A 10,369-nucleotide genomic window follows, 5' to 3' on the forward strand; every position below is an offset into this window, starting at 1 on the left:
GGACCTCCAACTAAAGTTTGGCTTGCTGGATTTTCAAGACTAGCAAAGTTGAAACCATATCCTATACCTCCAATTGGTTGACGTGAACCTTGATGTGGTAAATGCCCCCCAATGGGACCACCAACACTTCCACCTCCTGCACCAAATCATCTGTTACACTTCACTCTTGCATTCTTGTCTCCCGATGATGGATCTTGTAGTGTGATTCAAAACATTGATCCTAAAAATACCATACACAATCAAATTGAAAAAATAATAATTTACTTTTCAAATAGATTAATGTTGATGTAGCTACAAGATTATTCTTACCAAAAATTCATTTGATCCAAAACATTGATGTTAAACCACACATTCATTTGATCCAAAACATTGATGCTAAACCACAAATTCATTTAATCCAAAATGCTGATGCTAAAAATATTTACACAATTGAATTTAAAAATCAAATTACAGTGTCATTCAAACTTACCATATCTAAAGGGATAAGCAACAACATCCACTGCACCTTTCAAAAAACCTATGAACAAAAAGGATGAAATCACTAAAGAAAATAAACAGATTTTTCTGGAATGAAAATTTGGGAGTTGAAGAAAGCATTTAAGCATTATAACACTTAATAAGATCTAGCTTGTATTAGTCACCTGAACCATAAGTAACATTTCACAAAGAGTTCCACTACCTTTGCGTAAAACTTCATTAGGGGGCATAGGGGTTATTGTTGCTAAAGAAAAGATAAAAGGGTGTACATATGTCATGTAAAGGTAATATGTTACAACTGCATTAGATATTGAATAGGAAGCCATTGTCTGCACAAAATAAGCATCAAAAGAACATATCATGGCACTTAGACACGGAGAACAATATAACCAGTACAATGACAAATAATTTAAATAGGCTAGAACATACATCAGATATAATACAAGCGAACTAGAAAAACTTGTCCTAGGACAATTAACTGAATTGTTAAGCACCGACATAATAATTGCATATTTTTGATTTATTGTCTATAGCTTAAAACATGAATACATCTACTAAACATAATACAAATCACTCAACAAATTTGAATGTGGTAGAAGAGTGATAAAAAACACAGTGAATCAAGTTTATAGGTGGCACTTGCTGGTTTGAGAAGAGATTCAAAAGGAGGCCTGGTTGAGGATGCATTTCAATAGCAAGCAAGAGTGAAGAGATGATGCAGGCATCACTCTGATGCAAAGACTGGCAATGAATAACATGCAAACATATGCTTATTTTATAAACTTCAATGAAATCTATTTTCTCCTGATCCAAAACAAACTTGCATTACAAATGGATTGTGGAAATTTGATATTGTTAATATTGCAAGGCATGTGAACTATTTTATAGAATGCCTCAAAGAAATGTGGTCTCTTTGCAAGCCATGATTGAAATCATTGAATTGATCTAGCCACATCAATTAACAACAATATTTTAATAAATAGAAAAAATTGAATTATGGAAGAAAATGAGCATTCTATCCAATCAAATTGCAATCTTAGTGTATTCACCATTCAATTTAAATATCAATGGATTGTAATGTCCCCTTTCAGATTGTGGAAATCTAATAGCAGGGGTTTTAATGGATTCTAATGTCCCTTTTTTAGTATGTAGCAGTTAATCAGGTTAGCCTATCACCAGGTCCTCGTAGACTAACAAGATGGATAGAGGATAAAAAAATTGGAGGTATCAGTTATTACCTTGAAATATTTTGAGTTGTCAAGTTTATAGAATTTAAACCTACATAATATGCTTTAAAAAAGTGTAGTGAGAGAAAGAAGTGTTTGAAGAGAGAAAGAGGAGCTATGAATTGGGAAACTTTTTTAGGGAGAGAGGGAGGGAGGGAGAGAGAGGAAATTCCTTTAGGCATATTGATTCTCGGTCAAGTCACCTAGGATTTAATGTCCCTAGTTGCACTTCTCAAGCAACCAAATCAGACTACACTATTGAAAAGGTTTTTATTGGTAAAAATAAATTTATTGTTTTTGTGATAAGCTCTCCGAGTGACCTATGTGGCTGCCACCTTGTGGTTCAGACCTTGCAATCAATTATTTTTAGAACTATCTCCAACACAGTGCAGAGAGTTATTTTCTAGGTATGCATAAATCATATATGTAAAGCATTTTGCTAAATCAGGTTGCTTATTCTTCCATCAAATTTATAGTTATAGCTCTGTGGTAAAATCTTGATATTATTGATGCATGAGGCTATTTCATGATTTTTTAGTTATTAATGGCATTTCCTCAATATTTGATAAATTGAGTTTTGAAGCTGTATAAAGTGTGGGACATCGAATGGAAAAATAAGGCAATATACAATATACACTTACTCACCCTAAAGAATGAAGAACTGACAAAGGACAACAAAAGCATTGATGAATAATTTACCTGAAGTCCCATGGCATTAATAGGGGTAGAAGGATTGTTGGAAGCATTGTGTGCCTCAAAAAGTTCCATGACTATTGCATTCTAATAATCCAAACAAACCTATAACCAAAGTATAATAACCAGAATAAAAGAGCTTATAATAAAAAGCTTGTAACTGTAACAAAGTATTAGTAGACAAAGCAATCCAAAATCCCAAAACCCACCTTGAAAACTTTAGTGTCATCCACATATGAAATACCAATAAGATATTCAGGACCTATTAGAAGTGCAGTCTAGTTTTTAGGAGTACTTTCAAGTATGCGTTTGTGTGACTACAATAAGCATTTGAACCTTTGATTAGATAAAACATAATACACTAGTTATAACATATGAATTACACCTTGCAAACATTTGAGCACTTGTTGCACTATTAGAAGGGATGTTGACAAATTAAATCTTTTGCTCACACAAATTAAATAAAATCACACAAACTATTTAGGTCAAACCAGACAGGCATTCATAAAATGGCAAAAACAACTTATAAATGAAGCAAAGTAATAAGGTGAGTGTTTATCACAAAGGAATGTGCCAGCATTAGTGATTTAATATTTATTATATACTTAATAAGAACTGAGAAACATAAAGAATACAAATGGAAAGCTTCCAGAAGACAAGCAGCATGTAAAAAAAATAGTTCAAAAGCCATTAATAAGTATTTGACCTTGTAAAAAAAGTGAAGAAAAGAGCCAAATTCTGAATGAATGCCTGTAAAGCATGGAATGTTAAAGGTAGTATAATTAATACTGTGGCATACTGAATCTAATAGTTCACATTTAGTTCTTAAATAATGCATATGGTTATTGTACTGTGGAACGCCATTGAAAATTTCCATGCTATACAACATAGCAACATTAATTATCATTAATGAAATGTACCTGTTCTTCAGTTGATCCATTTGCATAGGCCTCTGGGATTTTCATTCCAAGTGGAAGAATAGCCTAACATAATGAATATTAGAATATATTTTTAGATATGTACAAAGTAAAAGATGTTTAAAGAAAAAAACCAAAAAAATAGTTTTTGTATCCAAACCAGTTAACTGACACAACTGTGATTTTACTCACTCCTTTCAGACATGAATGGGTCGCAATTTTCTTGTATTTACAAGAAGATAAATAAAACCCCCCTAAAATCACAAACTATAAAAATTTCATTTACACTACCTGTAATTGTACCATGAAGATTGTATAAAGCTTCACAAATTATGCATCATAGAAGTCCCCAAAATTGAGTACTGCAACCTGAATAGAGACTATCAATTAGGCATGCAAGGAGAACAAATAAAAAAAAACCTTACTACTACAGTAAAGTTACTCAAAATATAATTAAAGGAATGAGTAGAGAGAATATACTATATAAATGCAAGGATGGATACCTCAGTTAAACATTGCAAAGCCAAATTTTTGCAAGCGGGCACAGGAAAAAGATTTAGCAAAGTATCGAGCTGTAAGTATCAAAGACACTGCAACATTACAAACTAGGAGGACTCTTTGACACACATAAAGATAGACATCACTATGTTTTAGTAATATGATTTTTTCCAAAATATCAGTTCATAAGATCAAAAACATTGGCCCATTGATAATTTAAGAGTAATAAATAATTTGACTAACCGGAGAAGCGAAGCCATTATAATCTGCATCTTTAGATTTGGATCCTCTTTTCAAAAGTTCTTCCATGAATTGAGCATTCCCTTTTGAAGCTATATAGTTAAGGCCTATTGGCAATGGAGACTTTGCATCACTTTCTGTATAAGCAACCTATATTTTGGATGGCAAATGCTCTAAATTTGTTCCTTTAAGATGCTTCAGATGCTGTTGAAAATGAGAGAATGTAAAAATGATCTTCACCATCTTGTAAGAGAGGGTTTGTTATTGCTTCCCTCAATATGCCTAAAGAATATAGCTTCATGGTTAAAAAAAATGTTTTCATTGAATAAATTGTGTCAGAGTAGGAATCATACCACATATTGTCAAAGCAGGAATCATGATAGATATGGAAAAGGAATGCAAGATTGCGAGAATGTAACTTACAGCTGCTCCAGAAACAACTATATATAGCTCAGATGAGATGTCATTCTGGAGAATTACATCTTCTCTAGGAGGAATGTACTCTGCTACCATCTCTATCACTTGTAAAGAGGAATGCACATAGAGATAAATGCTTACAACTTTACATAACTTCAATATGACTAGTACGCAAATACCCACAATTGAAAAAGATACAAGAAATTGAGAATAGTAACGATATAAAATTCATTTCAAATCTCATAAAAAAAATAGGGGAAGAGATCTAGTAGCCACCATGGGGTCATTGATCATGAGGAGGGTCATGTATTACCTCTTGATTATAATGCTTCATCCTATCTTGGTGAACCCCACAATTGACATTTTGAAGTAACGTGAATCATGTTTGTAAAAGGAGCATGACAGCATCAAGCATAGCCTTGTCACCATTCACATGTGATGGCATCGAGTATACATTATATGTATGATGTGCCATGTTGTTGTTAGTGCTAACCAACATTGACCAAGTATGTTTGCATTTAGATTACCATGATCCACCAAACATTTCCATAAACTGATGTGTCATTTGGAGAAGCTCATAGGGGTTATGCTCCCTACGTATTGCCCCCCTTCCCCCCATCCCCATTCTTATCTTTGTAAAAATGAGATCTTTCAGGTTACCTTGATCATTGAAATTAAAACTTTATATAGTCTGCCAAGTGATAGGTACCATTAAGTACTATTGTTAATTTATTCAAAATTACTTTATACTATCAGAGAATATATAGTATAGGAATATTTGGATACATTAGTGTTCAATATAAATCTAATCTTGAATTTCAACAGTGGCCAACAATGATGTTGTTGGTTTATTTGACTTTAATCATTATGTATCTCCATGTTTGATTTATCATCCCCTCCCATGAGCATTTCTATATAGATCTGATGGTTCAAAGATATTAAACCTTTTAACACTTATTGTCTCTTGCATTTTTCTTGAATGTAGCTTTTTCTTTTAGTTATTTTCACATCATAGGGGGTCCCCTTCTTATTCTTTGTACTTCTAAATCATAAGCAGTTATATTTCCTAGTCCCACTGTCTTTTATTGGTTTCTTGTTGAAATTAATAAATCATTTTAAAGAAAATGCTTTCTTTTTTTAATTTTTTAGTCAAGTCTATTTGATCTATAGTCTATAAGTCTTGCATTTCTAGTTGATCAAAAAATTTCTATCATGTCACAAAGGAAACACTCAAGTTGGGCATCTTTTCTAGCCTATTATCCCAATGTATTGTTTTAGGCTATATGCAATTAGAAAACTACAACATCTTGCTTCCTTTTACCTTTCATTTTCCAATGCACCAAAACTTTTTAAATCTACTGACCCAAAGCCTCTATGAAAATCCAATTTAGGGATTCTGGAATTAGTTCATCACCTCTTCAAAACATATTGATAGTAGATGATTACACTCTTAGTGAGTTGAAAGCCAAAAGGATACTGCTGGAATGTGCACACTATTATACCTAATCTATGTGACAAAGTAATTATACCCAAAGAAAATTAGCACCACATGAGAACCAGGTAGGCATTAGCCATATGACCTTTATCTACTCATTTGTAGTTGGAAGTAAAAATAGAAAGGTCATTAATGTCGATGTTCATACCATGAAATGTAGCCATAAGTATAATTAGCAGAGAGGCTTGCTAAGGCATCATTTTCTATTTTGAAAACAATTGAGCCTTGTTATTAAATAGAAGAACAAAAAGATCACAAAAGAGGATAAAAACATGAATACTTAATTTTCTCTGAAGATTTTCTCTCAGATTTATTGGTAATACCTACATATTAAAACAAATCACAAGTCAAAAGAGTAATATTTCTTTCTATACCAAGGCCTTTTGAGTTGTGAAAGGAAAGCAATGCTTCCATATTCATTTTAGGCGAAAGAAAGCTATGTTTTTCTTTTTAGTTACCTTGAAGCAATAGTGTGATAGTTATTATTGAGTATTGTCCTGCAGAAAAGATAGTATTATCTGAATTAAGTTGGGATACAATACAAATTTAGATGGTGAATTGGGAAACAAGCTAATGTACAAACCTCTCAAACTCTATAATAAACCATCTCAATGTCTATGCTCATAGAATACAAATCTCCAAAATAGTGCTTTTCAGGCTTCTTACTACCCTGAGTTTTGTTTATTTAAGTAATGTTACCATCATTTGAAGCATAACAAACAAACGACACTTGGAAACATAAAACCTTTGAATTGCAGCTACACTTATCAAACCTTTGTGGGAAAAATTATGTTTCAAAGTACAACTTTTTCATTCTTGACAAAAGTGAAGAAGGCATTTACTGCAGCAATCTCCTTGTCACTTGATTAGTAGTTGACACTACAATAATTTAGTTGTAATTATTGCTTGCCCATATGTTTGATCTCGTATAGTTTCATAGTTTGCTGAGTTCCAAAAACAATTGCTCTATTGTCATATTGTCTTCCTCTTGAAGCTACACAATGTATATCTTTAGTAAGTTCCTTTGTTTTGATGAGAACTTATGGTTAAAAGTCAACATTGCAGCTTTTAAGCCCTAAATTTCTATTTTAATTTTGATGTTGAGTGGCATAGATACTACATTATGCCATACAACTTGTTGGTCTTCAGTCAGTTTTGGAGTACTATAATGTACCCATTGGTTGCCAGCATCAAAATATCAGGGATTAGCCTAATATTGGATCCTCGTAGGCTAATGAGGATGGTTAGAGGGTCTTCTGAGGATTGATTCATCTCCAACATTTAGCGATATATGGATTTGGCCTTCATTTGATGTCATTTGGACACCATTTGCCATACTTACTATGTATAGTAAGTCAGGGGTAATAGAGATGGACCCTTTCTATTTTTAGAAAGTGTATTTGGTCACATGGGGAATTATGACGAGAGATTCCCATTTCAGATAGCATGGCAATCAGACAAGTATTTTAATAGATATTAAAGTTCAAGTGACTAAAGTGATTTATTTAAATATTTTAATATTATAAAGTTATAAAGTCACTTAAGTGATTAAAAGACGAAAGTCTTTTATCTCGCATTGCTAAGTTGTTGGTATCTCTCCTCATTCCAAAGTTATAAAAGAAAGCATTTACATTGGGATTGTTACCATGAGATATTATGTTATTCAAAATTTCAATAAGGTTGTTTTATTATAACTTGGCTTTTCCTTGAGGATGAAACCCCTTGAGAAAAGAGTGAGACTAGACACAAACCCAATGACTCACACTTCATTCTGGATTAAGTAATTGGATAGATACATTCTACATTCGAAGTAAGATGTGGAGTTACTAAACAGGAAGAGAAAGTTGATTATTAAGGAGAGCAGCTGTGATGGTAAAGTATAGGTTACAGCAGTAGTAGACGTGAGTTTTGGAGGAGGACAGGAGCATGATCAGTTCATAGATGAAACAAGATAAACTTGGCGTGAGCGTAGTTATTCATTCTCACGGGTTATTCTATCACAGTCAGGTTTTCCCTAGCATTATTCATAGCAGAGGTTGACGTGGAGACTGGGAACAACAGTGGCATCATACTCACATCCCCTAACAGTTGCACAATACAGAACTCCCTCAGAGCAGAGGTAACAGGCAATAGGAAGTAACAGGAAAGTCTTATATGAACTGGTGGTAGCAGTAGGAAAGTCCAAAGGGATAGTAGGGGTTCTGCACGGCAACTTCCAAGCCAACACCTCTCCAACTGTCAGCAGCATTCAGTGAGTGAGCAGTCTGAACGTAATCACAGCATACAGCAGGCACGTATGTATTTTCAATCTGCTAAAGTGTAGTCGTTCCTTGGCTAGTATATATGTAATGTTTGATAGTATTCCTTAGCTTGTTTGTATTGCAATCATTGTATTCATTTGCAACGGTTTAGTGAGTTTCATTATAACTGAAATCCATTGTTGAGCGGCCATTCTATGCTGTGAAACTCCAGTTAAATCTGTACTACAATATTGCCTTTAACTTATAGCAGTAGGGTGCATATCATCTGTTTGTTAAAATGCTTGATTAATGAAACCATTTTTGTAATGAAGTATAAGAAGAGTGTTGCAGTGGCATGACCTTAGTGGCTTTGCTTAAGCTCTTAGTTTGCAAGACAACTATTTGATAAAATTTCCGCCAGTCGAAGTACTCAATATCTGATTTATTCAGGTGGAGAATATTACAGTGGTGTTCAGTTATTTTCCTTGCCATTGAGATCCGAGTATTTCTTGAAAGTCTGTTAGTAGTCAGCACAGTAAGGTTACAGTGGCAACAGTAATTGATATTTGGGTTGCACATCAACTGTTTGTTGAAATTCCTCTAGGCAGAAAATCTAAAATATTGTGTCAATTCCAGAAAAGATCATTACAAGTACCCTTTATTGTTTGTTGATTTGGACATGATCAAGTACTTTATTATGAACTTAAGGAATAACACTAGAGATCATTTTAGATTTATATAGTTGGGACTCTTCAATATCTACCAATTTTGAAAAATTTAGGTGGATGCTTTTTGTCCACTGATTTAGAACAATAAAGTGTGATGCATAGATATGACCCCATTCAATATTTTTACATTGACAATTCTCTTCTCTTTTGTTAACCAATCCCTTCTCTCAATAATTGTGGCATCTGAGGCTTGACGTCTATTCTTAAGTTATTATGGTTCTCCTTAATGCAACTCTATTTGAGCGTAGGTTGTCTATATCTACAGTCTGATATTAGACAGTAATGACTAATCGCATATGTCGATTGCATCTCTGAAATGATTTGAGATTCATAATAGTTTGAGGAAATTCATGGTGTGTTCTGTTTATCGATTCAGCTCTATGAGATCTGAGTTTAACTAAGAATAGATGATGTGTTAAATACTAGAATATGGCTATTATTTATCCCATGTATTATTCTGTGCATATGTAGTTGCAGTCAGCTGACAATATTGTTTTATTTGACAAAATTATACTGTAACCATTCTGGTTGCTACTTCAATTGCTTCATGGCTAGTGCTCATTTGAGGAATGTTTATGGCATTACTGAATAGATCTTTAATCTATTTGATAAAAATCGCAACGGAGTCATTGAATTTGGAGAATTTGTTCATGGTCTCAGCATTTTCCATCCAGATGCATCCCAAGAGGTCAAGATTAACTGTAAGTACAGAAAGATGTCTACTTTTCTATGTCATTCGTCCCTTACTCCATACTTTCATACGTTGCACCATTTCAAAAATGAAAAAGCAACTTATGTTTATAAAATTGACAAGACAATTTTCTCTGGGATTTCACATGCAGTTGCTTTTAAACTTTACGATGTGAGGCAGACGAGTTATATTGAGCGTGAAGAAGTATGTATATGATCTTTTTGGTCACAATTTTTAAGTTCATGTATGAACTTTGGAGATTTGAACTCTCCAAATGTGAATTATCAAACTAACTAGAGATTTGTGACAGCTTCAAAAAGAGGCCCCCAACTTTCTTTTATAAAAGCTTGCAAATCTTTGCAAATTGCATTAATTTTCTTGGTGAATATTTTATTTTATTTTTTGAAACAAATTATTTTTTGATGAATATTTGCATATTTCAATACAAATTTGTACAAAATTCTTGCAAATCTTGGAAAATAGTAGGTAAGTGCATTTATTATCATGGTGAATTATTCCTTTAGAAAAACTAAATTTCTTGGAGAAACAAATTATTCACTTGGGATAACCATAAAATCTAGTGTTAAAAATATTGTGGGTCCACCATATTGCATATGATTGGTTGACATGGTTTTTCCATAAATTATTTTGTTTTTTTACAATGTCAAATCAGGGACCTAGGGGCAGCAAACCTTGTGGGGATTGACTACTCTCTCATGGGGTCCAATGGAAAAAGCCTTGGCAAGC

At 33.3% G+C, this 10,369-nt stretch overlaps 1 long non-coding RNA gene across 2 annotated transcripts; it reads left to right on the plus strand.

The window, feature by feature from the left end:
- Positions 1-7,657: 7,657 nt before the first annotated feature.
- Positions 7,658-9,995, plus strand: LOC149552160 (uncharacterized). Of its 2 annotated transcripts, none has more exons than XR_016353352.1 (3): positions 7,658-8,257; positions 9,487-9,632; positions 9,774-9,995. It is a non-coding gene; the product is annotated as an uncharacterized LOC149552160 (long non-coding RNA). The 2 variants fall into 2 exon arrangements; XR_016353353.1 differs by having other exon boundaries at positions 7,659-8,257; positions 9,524-9,632.
- Positions 9,996-10,369: the final 374 nt, after the last annotated feature.

This window comes from Cupressus sempervirens, chromosome 6 (assembly GCF_028749045.1).
Source record: "Cupressus sempervirens isolate cs-2001-9-10 chromosome 6, ASM2874904v1, whole genome shotgun sequence".
Taxonomy (NCBI): Eukaryota; Viridiplantae; Streptophyta; class Pinopsida; order Cupressales; family Cupressaceae; genus Cupressus; species Cupressus sempervirens.